This window comes from Pelobates fuscus, chromosome 10 (assembly GCF_036172605.1).
Source record: "Pelobates fuscus isolate aPelFus1 chromosome 10, aPelFus1.pri, whole genome shotgun sequence".
NCBI classification, from domain to species: Eukaryota; Metazoa; Chordata; class Amphibia; order Anura; family Pelobatidae; genus Pelobates; species Pelobates fuscus.
In genome coordinates this window covers 104,032,552-104,045,838 of record NC_086326.1, presented here as the reverse complement: position 1 = coordinate 104,045,838, position 13,287 = coordinate 104,032,552, and positions in this window count along the sequence as shown.

Sequence of the window (13,287 nt, the reverse complement as noted above, 5' to 3'; positions counted from 1 at the left end):
GTAAAAGCACGCTAAAGAGACACCAGATATGATTGGCAACTGTCAAAGCACGCTGGCACAGGTCTGCAGAGCACACGCTGAAGTAGGCCTGAAACACAGACGCTTGCAGACAACTAACTGCTCTTCTATTACAGTGAAAAAAAATTATTTCTTTTAAATCGAAAGCTTAACCAATTGTTAAAACAGATATGAGTGGTGGCACTGGGCAAATAGGCACAGTATCCAATGTGAACCTCACACAGAAGCTGGCAGGCAGGCAACTGCTCTTCTATTACAGTGGAAACGAAATTTTGGTTGTAAAAGCACGCTAAAGAGACACCAGATATGATTGGCAACTGTCAAAGCACGCTGGCACAGGTCTGCAGAGCACACGCTGAAGTAGGCCTGAAACACAGACGCTTGCAGACAACTAACTGCTCTTCTATTACAGTGAAAAAAAATTATTTCTTTTAAATCGAAAGCTTAACCAATTGTTAAAACAGATATGAGTGGGGGGCGTGGCCTGGAGCTCAAGCGCAGCGGTCGCATGTTGGAGTAGCTCCGTGCTACCACGGCCTAAATTTAGCGGAACGAGCACCTGAAAAGCGGAAGAAACTGCACCCACGACGATGTCACAGACTAAGGGTCGCAGGCAGACTGAAAAGAGCGACAAAAGTGACTTTTTTACCGCTCGAAATGCCCAGGGGAAAATGCGGCGAGACCGGAGGAATCCCAAGATGGCGCCCACGATGAAACCTCTGTACTGCAGGGACAAAAAAAATCGGAAGGGCCAGCAACCCAAAGCATGATTCAAAAAATGCTGGACGATATGTACCAAAAGTTGCAACTTACCCTCCACACCTCACTTAACGAAATCAAGTCTGAGATCCATGATCTGGGCACACGCACGTCGTCATTGGAAGACAAGATGGCGGACCACGCTGAAGCCTATAATGTCATGCGGGCTGAAATGAACGAAATGCAAGACACAATGGTGGCCTATGAGAACAAGCTGGCAGACATGGAAGATAGATCCAGACGAAACAACCTGCGCCTGAGAGGGATTGCTGAAACGGTCAGCACAGCAGATCTGCACGCATACCTACAGGGGCTGTTTAAACTCCTTATCCCTGACATACATCAAGACATGCTCCTTCTAGACAGGTATCATAGAGTCCCTAAACCGAGGTTTCTTACGTCTGAAGAGCCTAGAGACACCCTAGTGAGACTCCACTACTTCCATGTAAAGGAAGATATCATGAGGGCAAACAGACAACGCCCGAACCTACCACCACCCTACCAGGGGATTACAATATATGCAGACATATCGGCAGCAACGCTGAAAAAACGTAAATCCTTCGCAAACATCACAGAGAGCCTGAGGCAACATAAGAAGCCATACAGATGGGGATTCCCAGTTAAACTATTGGTCATGCACGAAGGCAAGATGACAGCAATCACGTCTCCTGAAGCGGGAATTCAAGCATTGAAAGATTGGGGCCTACCACCGCCGAAGACACCACCCCAAGCCACAGGACGGACCACGCTACCTCCCGAATGGAAGAAGATCACCAGAAACAGATAAGGCCGTAGCCCGCACCCTAGAAATGTGGCAAATACAGCATAGAGACATTGGGACTGGGACTCTAAAGGGAAACTGTGCCCGCCAAGGGGCCCAAGGTCGGTAAAAGCACCAAGATTTTAAGGTTACACTCCTAACCAACAAGGTAAAACCGGGGACCTGGGGGCAACAAAATGGACTTTCCCAGCCAGGGGACTCCTAATGTTAATGTTAACGTTAAAGCTAAAGGTAATTTTCATGTATAAGGTCACAGGTGCGATCACCATCGATCCACCCATTAAAGGCCGTAAGACCGTTGTGGACAGGCATGGAAGAAAGAAACTTCCTACCCCACAGTGCCAAAGTTAGGCACCAAGCCATTACCATGGCAGCATGTTTAGTTTTATTTGTTTATGTTCATCTGTTAGACCACCATGTTTTTCAATGTATACATTCATTGCGGGTACCACCTCACACCTCAATACCCCCCATAGCTCCACTTTCTGACGGGAATAACCCCAGACATTGCAAGCGTAATAGGGAGTGGACACCATGTTCGAGGAAGCTGGGAATGGTGTCCATCCCAACAATAGATAGCACTACCACGCCACAAATCGTAATCCGACTTTACAATCCCCCATGAAAATATATTCCCATAATACAAAAGGGCTTAACCACCCAGCGAAGCGTGGGCTGCTTCGAAAAGATTTGCAACAACTAAAACCCGACATAGTGTGCCTACAAGAAACCCACTTCAAAGCCAATGCACATTCACCTCTATTCCGATAAGACTACCCCCACCAATTCCATGCCACGTACTCTAACAAATCGAAAGGGGCATCAATACTTATAAGTAGGGATGTGGCGTTCACGTTAATTTGTTCGGAGATAGACCCAGAGGGCAGATATGCTATGGTGGTGGGGGCATTTAATGGGGTCGTATATTCAATAGCGAGTGTGTATGCCCCGAACAAGGATCAACGAAACTTCCTCCACAAGGTGTTCAAAAAAATGTCGTCTATAAGCCAAGGCATAGGGGTGGTTTGTGGCGACTTTAATCATGTCCTAGACCCTTTGATAGACACCACTGGACCGCATACGCCAGCCAGACTGAAACCGCTTAAGAGACAAGGCAGGGCAATACAGAAACTGCTCCAAGACAACCATTATTATGATGTATGGCGAGCATTACATGTGGGAGAAAGGGGGTATACATTTTTATCCACTGTGCACAACACCTACTCATGCATAGATGGCATATGGATTGCAGGCCAACATCTGGAGCAAGTCAGGGACTGTTATATAGCTCAATTAACATGGTCAGATCATGCGCCAGTAGTGGCAACATTGACAGACTTATACGACTCCACACATAGAAGTCCTTGGAGACTAAATGCGTCGCTTCTCACAGACAGCAAATTCGTGAAAACACTAGAAACAGAGCTCGCCCAGTACTTTGCAGAAAACGATACGGGAGATGTATCCCAAAGCACGCTGTGGCAAGCACACAAATCAGTAGCCAGAGGCCTATTGATTAAAAGAGCATCATATTTAAAAAGGTTAGCGCAAACACAGATGCACACAAAAGCTATAGAAAGGACAGGGCTACACCTGCAAAAACTAAAAGCCAACCAATATTCTCAGGGCAATAAAGCAGGCAAACTAACAGCTAACCTCCTCAAAACGAAGCAAGCACAACAGAAAATAGCGTACTTAACATCGTCAGAGGGACACAAAATAACAGCACCTAAAGATATAAGTAACACATTTGCAAAATACTATGCCACTTTGTACAACCTATCAGAGGATGCGAACACGCACCAACCCACCCCTCAAGAAATTAGTTCTTACCTACAAGACATACCCATGCCAACATTCACACTGCAACAACAACAGGTACTCACGGCTAGCATAACTACCAAGGAAGTAGAAGAAGCTATCACTCTACTACCACTGGGTAAGGCACCAGGCCCGGACGGTTTCGCAAACTGCTACTACAAACAGTTCGCCCCCATCCTAACGCCTCACCTAACAAAAGCATTTAACGAGGCTACAGCAACACAACAGTTACCGGCCGAATCCCTGCTTGCACACATCATTACACTTCCAAAACTGGGCAAACCACCCACATGCCCTCAGAACTTCCGCCCAATATCCTTGCTCAACACTGATGCCAAGCTGTATGCAAAGATCTACGCAAGGCGATTGAGTGGAATGCTAACACAGATCATCCATACAGACCAAGTGGGGTTCATAAAGAATAGACAAGGGAGTGACAATACGAGAAAGGTACTTAACATTGTTCACAGTATCCAAAAGCTAAAAGTGGGAGGAGTGCTGGTGTCTTTAGACGCAGAAAAAGCCTTCGACCGACTGGGATGGGAGTTCCTAGAGCAGGTCCTTAAGAAATTTGGGGTACCTGAGGGATTCATCTCAGCGGTCAAGGCTCTATACCACACGCCAACGGCGAGGGTCATCAATGCAGGTTTTGTCTCGGAACCTCTCAAAATCACAAACGGCTCCCGACAAGGGTGCCCGCTGTCGCCCCTACTTTACGTAATGGCCCTAGAACCCCTAGCAGCAGCAATTAGACAACATTCCTCCATTCATGGGGTAACAATAGGAGATAAAGAATACAAGGTGAGTCTATTCGCGGACGACGTCCTTCTGACCCTGACACAGCCCCACATATCACTTCCCAACCTCATGGCTACCATCACGGAGTATGGGAAACACTCCTACTACAAGTTAAATGTCGCAAAGACACAAGCGATGGGGATGGGGATGCCGAAGGAAACACTGACTAGACTTAAAAGCGCCTTTCCATTTGATTGGCGGGGGGACCCCTTAACATACCTGGGCATACGCATCCCACCGAGTACTGACAAACTACTAGAACTCAATTACACCAAACTTCTGATGGAAACAGCAGCCACACTGGGATCATGGGAAGGGAAATACCTATCATGGGTAGGAAGAATTACAGCGCTAAAAATGATGCTGCTCCCAAAACTCCAATATCTCCTGAGAACCCTCCCCATAAAACTGCCACTTGCGTATCTAACCTCCTTCCAGAGACTGATAACCAGATATGTGTGGGCAAACAAAAAACCTAGGGTAGCCAACAGAACACTACAAATACCACTTAGAAATGGGGGATTAGGCATGCCAAATGTACAGGCCTACTATAAAGCGGCCCAACTATCAGCAATTAAAGTAGCCACGGCGGGAGGGGAGGCCCCACAGTGGACAACGATAGAATCATACTGGACACAATGTACATCCCTCAAAGAACTATTATGGCTACCACAAAAACTCCGACCCCGACACTTATTCCCATTAGCAACCACCCAACTAACACTGCAACTCTGGGACGAAAATAGGAAGCGGGAAGGGACAGAGGGGACACTCTCTGGGGACGCCCCAATCTCATGCATAGCAATAGGGATCCCGACGTTTGATGCAAAAAAATGGTCAGAAAGGGGCTGCTCTACGATTGCCCACATATACCAGGGGGACCAACTAATGCACTTCCCAGACCTCCAAGCTAGATACGGCATATCCAACAATGCGCTATTTTCATATTTACAGCTGAAATCCTTCCTCACAGGGATACCGATAAACCACCAAGGGTCAGTCGCTAAACAATCTATAGAACATCTATGCCTCACTAGTAAACCCCCCAAAAAAACAATCTCCAAGATCTATAACTTGCTCATAGATGACAAGTCAGACCCAGACACGACATTCCAAAAGACATGGCATACAGAATTGGGGCAAGACATAGATGAAGAACAGTGGCAAAGGGCGTTTGCAATACACAAAGGTAACACACGATGCACATCGCATCTAGAAACTATCAGGAAACTGCAATATAGGTGGTACAGGGTACCCGAACAATTAGCTAGGATTTATCCGAACACTCCAAATGTATGCTGGAGATGCGGGGCAGACAAGGGTACAATGAGCCACATCTGGTGGTCATGCAAGGTGATTAGGGACTACTGGGGAATGGTAGAGGAAATAGCTAAGGATCTAATGGGCAGGGAATGGAAACTATCCATCCAACAATGCATACTATTCATGCTACCACAGGCAATGACCAGAGTTGAGGAGGCTCTGCTGTTCCACTTACTGATAGCAGCGGTGACATTAATAGCTAGATTGTGGAGGTCACCATTACCTCCAACCAGGGAAGCTCTCATGCAGCAAGTATCACTGAACTGGCAATACGAAAAAATGGCAAACACGCATATCGGAATCAAAAAACACATAGGGCCAGCTGGCGAGAGATGGGCAGAGTATAGTAAGGAGAACAAGGTAAAGGACCGAGATGTGTCTTATGTGAATGGAGGGACAAATAGCTAAAGGAGAAAGAGGGAAGGGGGAAGCATGGAGGCGCTCACTAGATGACACAATGCTAAAGTAGATGAAAACCCCAACTAACACGAGAACCCTTAAGGAAAAGGGCACAGACCATAACAACAGGAACAAGAATAGATAGCAGATAGCCACCACACCAATCAGAAAACGCCGCAAAACGATCATAAGGGGCATGGAATGGTGATGATAATGTAATATTGTATTAGTGTATAATGTTAACGTATAATAATTCGAAATGACGGGGCACGATATGACAACACTCTAACCCTAACCATTTTCCCTTCTGTACCTATGTAATGAATGTAGTATGAAAGTATTACTTTACAATGTAATTGAACAACGCTTTTGATTACCATGGCATGGTATGTCACCAATTTAACCCCAATCCCTTTTTATTTTCTGTACCCTGAGTTCTTTTCTTTTGTGAAAATATTTGAAGCAATAAAAATTGTCAAATTGAAAAAAAAAAAAAAACAGATATGAGTGGTGGCACTGGGCAAATAGGCACAGTATCCAATGTGAACCTCACACAGAAGCTGGCAGGCAGGCAACTGCTCTTCTATTACAGTGGAAACAAAATGTTGGTTGTAAAAGCATGCTAAAGAGACACCAGATATGATTGGCAACTGTCAAAGCACGCTGGCACAGGTCTGCAGAGCACACGCTGAAGTAGGCCTGAAACACAGACGCTTGCAGACAACTAACTGCTCTTCTATTACAGTGAAAAAAAATTATTTCTTTTAAATCGAAAGCTTAACCAATTGTTAAAACAGATATGAGTGGTGGCACTGGGCAAATAGGCACAGTATCCAATGTGAACCTCACACAGAAGCTGGCAGGCAGGCAACTGCTCTTCTATTACAGTGGAAACAAAATTTTGGTTGTAAAAGCACGCTATAGAGACACCAGATATGATTGGCAACTGTCAAAGCACGCTGGCACAGGACTGCAGAGCACACGCTGAAGTAGGCCTGAAACACAGACGCTTGCAGACAACTAACTGCTCTTCTATTACAGTGAAAAAAAAATATTTATTTTAAATGTAAAGCTTAACCTATTGTTAAAGCAGATATGAGTGGTGGCACTGGGCAAATAGGCACAGTATCCAATGTGAACCTCACACAGAAGCTGGCAGGCAAGCAACTGCTCTTCTATTACAGTGAAAAAAAAATATTTATTTTAAATGTAAAGCTTAACCTATTGTTAAAACAGATATGAGTGGTGGCACTGGGCAAATAGGCACAGTATCCAATGTGAACCTCACACAGAAGCTGGCAGGCAGGCAACTGCTCTTCTATAAAAGTGAAAAAAAATATTTATTTTAAATGTAAAGCTTAACCTATTGTTAAAACAGATATGAGTGGTGGCACTGGGCAAATAGGCACAGTATCCAATGTGAACCTCACACAGAAGCTGGCAGGCAGGCAGGCAACTGCTCTTCTATTACAGTGAAAAAAAAAATATTTATTTTAAATGTAAAGCTTAACCTATTGTTAAAGCAGATATGAGTGGTGGCACTGGGCAAATAGGCACAGTATCCAATGTGAACCTCACACAGAAGCTGGCAGGCAGGCAACTGCTCTTCTATTACAGTGAAAAAAAATATTTATTTTAAATGTAAAGCTTAACCTATTGTTAAAACAGATATGAGTGGTGGCACTGGGCAAATAGGCACAGTATCCAATGTGAACCTCACACAGAAGCTGGCAGGCAGGCACCTGCAATTACATTACACAGGAAGAAAAAAAAAAAAAAAGCAGCCTGATGTTATAGCCCTAAAAAGGGCTTTTTGGGGTGCTGTCCTTACAGCAGAGATCAGATGAGTCCTTCAGGATTGTAGTGGACACTGAATACCCTAGCCTAGCTATCAATTTCCCTATGTAATCAGCAGCAGCTAAACTTTCCCTCCTCTCACTAAGCATGCATCTTCCGAATGAATCGAAAATGGATGCTGGGAGGGAGGTTGGAGGGTGTGGAAGGGAGGGAGTGCTGCTGATTGGCTGTAATGTGTCTGCTGACCGAGAGGCACAGGGTCAAAGATTGCCCAATGATGACGAATAGGGGGCGGATCGAACTGCGCATGTGTCCGCCCGCCGCGGCGAACGCGAACACGCTAATTTCGCCGGGAACTGTTCGCCGGCGGACAGTTTGGTACATCACTACTCTGGTTGCTATAAACATCAAGCCAGTTGCAATAAACATTTCACTGGTTGTTATAAATATTTTCTAAGTTACTAAATGCATATCACCGGTTGATATAAACATATCTCCTATTGCTATTATCATGTCTATGGTTGCTATAAACATATATCTGGTTGCTATAAACACACTCCTGTTGCTATAAACATACCTCTGGTTGCTATAAACATCAAGCCGGTTGCAATAAACATTTCACTGGTTGTTATAAATATTTTTTAAGTTACTAAATGCATATCACCGGTAGATATAAACATATCTCCTATTGCAATTATCATGTCTCTGGTTGCTATAAACATATATCTGGTAACTATAAACACACTCCTGTTGCTATAAACATACCTCTGGTTGCTATAAACATTTCACTGGGTATTATACACATTTCTTCAGTTACTAAATGCATATCACCGGTTGATATAAACATATCTCCTATTGCTATTATCCTGTCTCTGGTTGCTATAAACATATATCTGGTTGCTATAAACATAGTCCTGTTGCTATAAACACACTCCTGTTGCTATAAACATAAAGCCCGTTGCTATAAACCTTCCAATGGGTATTATACACATTTCATCAGTTACAAAAAGCATAGTACCGGTTGATATAAACATATCTCCTATTGCTATTATCATGTCTATGGTTGCTATAAACATATATCTGGTTGCTATAAACACACTCCTGTTGCTATAAACATACCTCTGGTTGCTATAAACATTAAGGCCATTGCTATAAACATTCCAATGGGTATTATACACATTTCTGCAGTTACTAAAAGCATATCACCGGTTGATATAAACATATCTCCTATTGCTATTATCATGTCAATGGTTGCTATAAACATATATCTGGTTGCTATAAACACACTCCTGTTGCTATAACCATACCTCTGGTTGCTATAAACATCAAGCCGGTTGCAATAAACATTTCACTGGTTGTTATAAATATTTTTTAAGTTACTAAATGTATATCACCGGTAGATATAAACATATCTCCTATTGCAATTATCATGTCTCTGGTTGCTATAAACATATATCTGGTAACTATAAACACAATCCTGTTGCTATAAACATACCTCTGGTTGCTATAAACATTTCACTGGGTATTATACACATTTCTTCAGTTACTAAATGCATATCACCGGTTGATATAAACATATCTCCTATTGTTATTATCCTGTCTCTGGTTGCTATAAAAATATATCTGGTTGCTATAAACATACTCCTGTTGCTATAAACACACTCCTGTTGCTATAAACATACCTCTGGTTGCTATAAACATAAAGCCCGTTGCTATAAACCGTCCAATGGGTATTATACACATTTCTTCCGTTACAAAAAGCATATTACCGGTTGATATAAACATATCTCCTATTGCTATTATCATGTCTATGGTTGCTATAAACATATATCTGGTTGCTATAAACACACTCCTGTTGCTATAAACATACCTTTGGTTGCTATAAACATTAAGCCCGTTGCTATAAACATTCCAATGGGTATTATACACAATTCTGCAGTTACTAAAAGCATATCACCGGTTGATATAAACATATCTCCTATTGCTATTATCATGTCAACGGTTGCTATAAACATATATCTGGTTGCTATAAACATACTCCTGTTGCTATCAACACACTCCTGTTGCTATAAACATACCTCTGGTTGCTATAAACATTAAGCCGGTTGCAATAAGCATTTCACTAGTTGTTATAAATATTTTTTCAGTTACTAAATGCATATCACCGGTTGAAATAAACATATCTCCTATTGCAATTATCATGTCTCTGGTTGCTATAAACATATATCTGGTAACTATAAACATACTCCTGTTGCTATAAACACACTCCTGTTGCTATAAACATACCTCTGGTTGCTATAAACATTAAGCCGGTTGCTATAAACATTTCACTAGGTGTTAAAACATTTCCTCAGTTACTAAATGCATATCACCGTTTGATATAAACATATCTCCTATTGTTATTATAATGTCTATGGTTGCTATAAACATATATCTGGTTGCTATAAACACACTCCTGTTGCTATAAACATACCTCTGGTTGCTATAAACATTAAGCCCGTTGCTATAAACATTCCAATGGGTATTATACATATTTCTGCAGTTACGAAATGCATATCACCGGTTGATATAAACATATCTCCTATTGTTATTATCATGTCTCTGGTTGGTATAAACATATATCTGGTTACTATAAAAACACTCCTGTTGCTATAAACATTCCCTGGTTGCTATAAACATTAAGCCGGTTGCTATAAACATTTCACTAGGTGTTAAAACATTTCCTCAGTTACTAAATGCATATCACCGTTTGATATAAACATATCTCCTATTGTTATTATCATGTCTCTGATTGCTATAAACATATATCTGGTTGCTATAAACACACTCCTGTTGCTATAAACATACCTCTGGTTGCTATAAACATCAAGCCGGTTGCTATAAACATTTCACTAGGTGTTAAAACATTTCTTCAGTTACTAAATGCATATCACCGGTTGATATAAACATATCTCCTATTGTTATTATCAAGTCTCTGGTTCGTATAAACATATATCTGGTTGCTATAAACACACTCCTGTTGCTATAAACATTCCCTGGTTGCTATAAACATTAAGCCGGTTGCTATAAACATTTAACTAGGTGTTAAAACATTTCCTCAGTTACTAAATGCATATCACCGTTTGATATAAACATATCTCCTATTGTTATTATCATGTCTATGGTTGCTATAAACATATATCTGGTTGCTATAAACATATATCTGGTTGCTATAAACACACTCCTGTTGCTATAAACATACCTCTGGTTGCTATAAACATCAAGCCGGTTGCAATAAACATTTCACTGGTTGTTATAAATATTTTCTAAGTTACTAAATGCATATCACCGGTTGATATAAACATATCTTCTATTGCAATTATCATGTCTCTGGTTGCTATAAACATATATCTGGTAACTATAAACACACTCCTGTTGCTATAAACATACCTCTGGTTGCTATAAACATTTCACTGGGTATTATACACATTTCTTCAGTTACTAAATGCATATCACCGGTTGATATAAACATATCTCCTATTGTTATTATCATGTCTCTGATTGGTATAAACATATATCTGGTTACTATAAACACACTCCTGTTGCTATAAACATTCCCTGGTTGCTATAAACATTAAGCCGGTTGCTATAAACATTTCACTAGGTGTTAAAACATTTCCTCAGTTACTAAATGCATATCACCGTTTGATATAAACATATCTCCTATTGTTATTATCATGTCTATGGTTGCTATAAACTTATATCTGGTAACTATAAACATACTCCTGTTGCTATAAACACACTCCTGTTGCTATAAACATACCTCTGGTTGCTATAAACATTAAGCAGGTTGCTATAAACATTTCACTAGGTGTTAAAACATTTCCTCAGTTACTAAATGCATATCACTGTTTGATATAAACATATCTCCTATTGTTATTATCATGTCTATGGTTGCTATAAACATATATCTGGTTGCTATAAACACACTCCTGTTGCTATAAACATACCTCTGGTTGCTATATACATTAAGCCCGTTGCTATAAACATTCCAATGGGTATTATACATATTTCTGCAGTTACGAAATGCATATCACCGGTTGATATAAACATATCTCCTATTGTTATTATCATGTCTCTGGATGGTATAAACATATATCTGGTTACTATAAAAACACTCCTGTTGCTATAAACATTCCCTGGTTGCTATAAACATTAAGCCGGTTGCTATAAACATTTCACTAGGTGTTAAAACATTTCCTCAGTTACTAAATGCATATCACCGTTTGATGTAAACATATCTCCTATTGTTATTATCATGTCTCTGATTGCTATAAACATATATCTGGTTGCTATAAACACACTCCTGTTGCTATAAACATACCTCTGCTTGCTATATACATTAAGCCCGTTGCTATAAACATTCCAATCGGTATTATACACATTTCTGCAGTTACTAAATGCATATCACCGGTTGAAATAAACATATCTCCTATTGTTATTATCATGTCTATGGTTGCTATAAACATATATCTGGTTGCTATAAACACACTCCTGTTGCTATAAACATACCTCTGGTTGCTATAAACATCAAGCTGGTTGCTATAAACATTTCACTAGGTGTTAAAACATTTCTTCAGTTACTAAATGCATATCACCGGTTGATATAAACATATCTCCTATTGTTATTATTAAGTCTCTGGTTCGTATAAACATATATCTGGTTGCTATAAACACACTCCGGTTTCTATAAACATTCCCTGGTTGCTATAAACATTAAGCCGGTTGCTATAAACATTTAACTAGGTGTTAAAACATTTCCTCAGTTACTAAATGCATATCACCGTTTGATATAAACATATCTCCTATTGTTATTATCATGTCTATGGTTGCTATAAACATATATCTGGTTGCTATAAACACACTCCTGTTGCTATAAACATACCTCTGGTTGCTATAAACATCAAGCTGGTTGCTATAAACATTTAACTAGGTGTTAAAACATTTCCTCAGTTACTAAATGCATATCACCGTTTGATATAAACATATCTCCTATTGTTATTATCATGTCTATGGTTGCTATAAACATATATCTGGTTGCTATAAACACACTCCTGTTGCTATAAACATACCTCTGGTTGCTATAAACATCAAGCCGGTTGCAATAAACATTTCACTGGTTGTTATAAATATTTTCTAAGTTACTAAATGCATATCACCGGTTGATATAAACATATCTCCTATTGCAATTATCATGTCTCTGGTTGCTATAAACATATATCTGGTAACTATAAACACACTCCTGTTGCTATAAACATACCTCTGGTTGCTATAAACATTTCACTGGGTATTATACACATTTCTTCAGTTACTAAATGCATATCACCGGTTGATATAAACATATCTCCTATTGTTATTATCATGTCTCTGGTTGGTATAAACATATATCGGGTTGCTATAAACACACTCCTGTTGCTATAAACATTCCCTGGTTGCTATAAACATTAAGCCGGTTGCTATAAACATTTAACTAGGTGTTAAAACATTTCCTCAGTTACTAAATGCATATCACCGTTTGATATAAACATATCTCCTATTGTTATTATCATGTC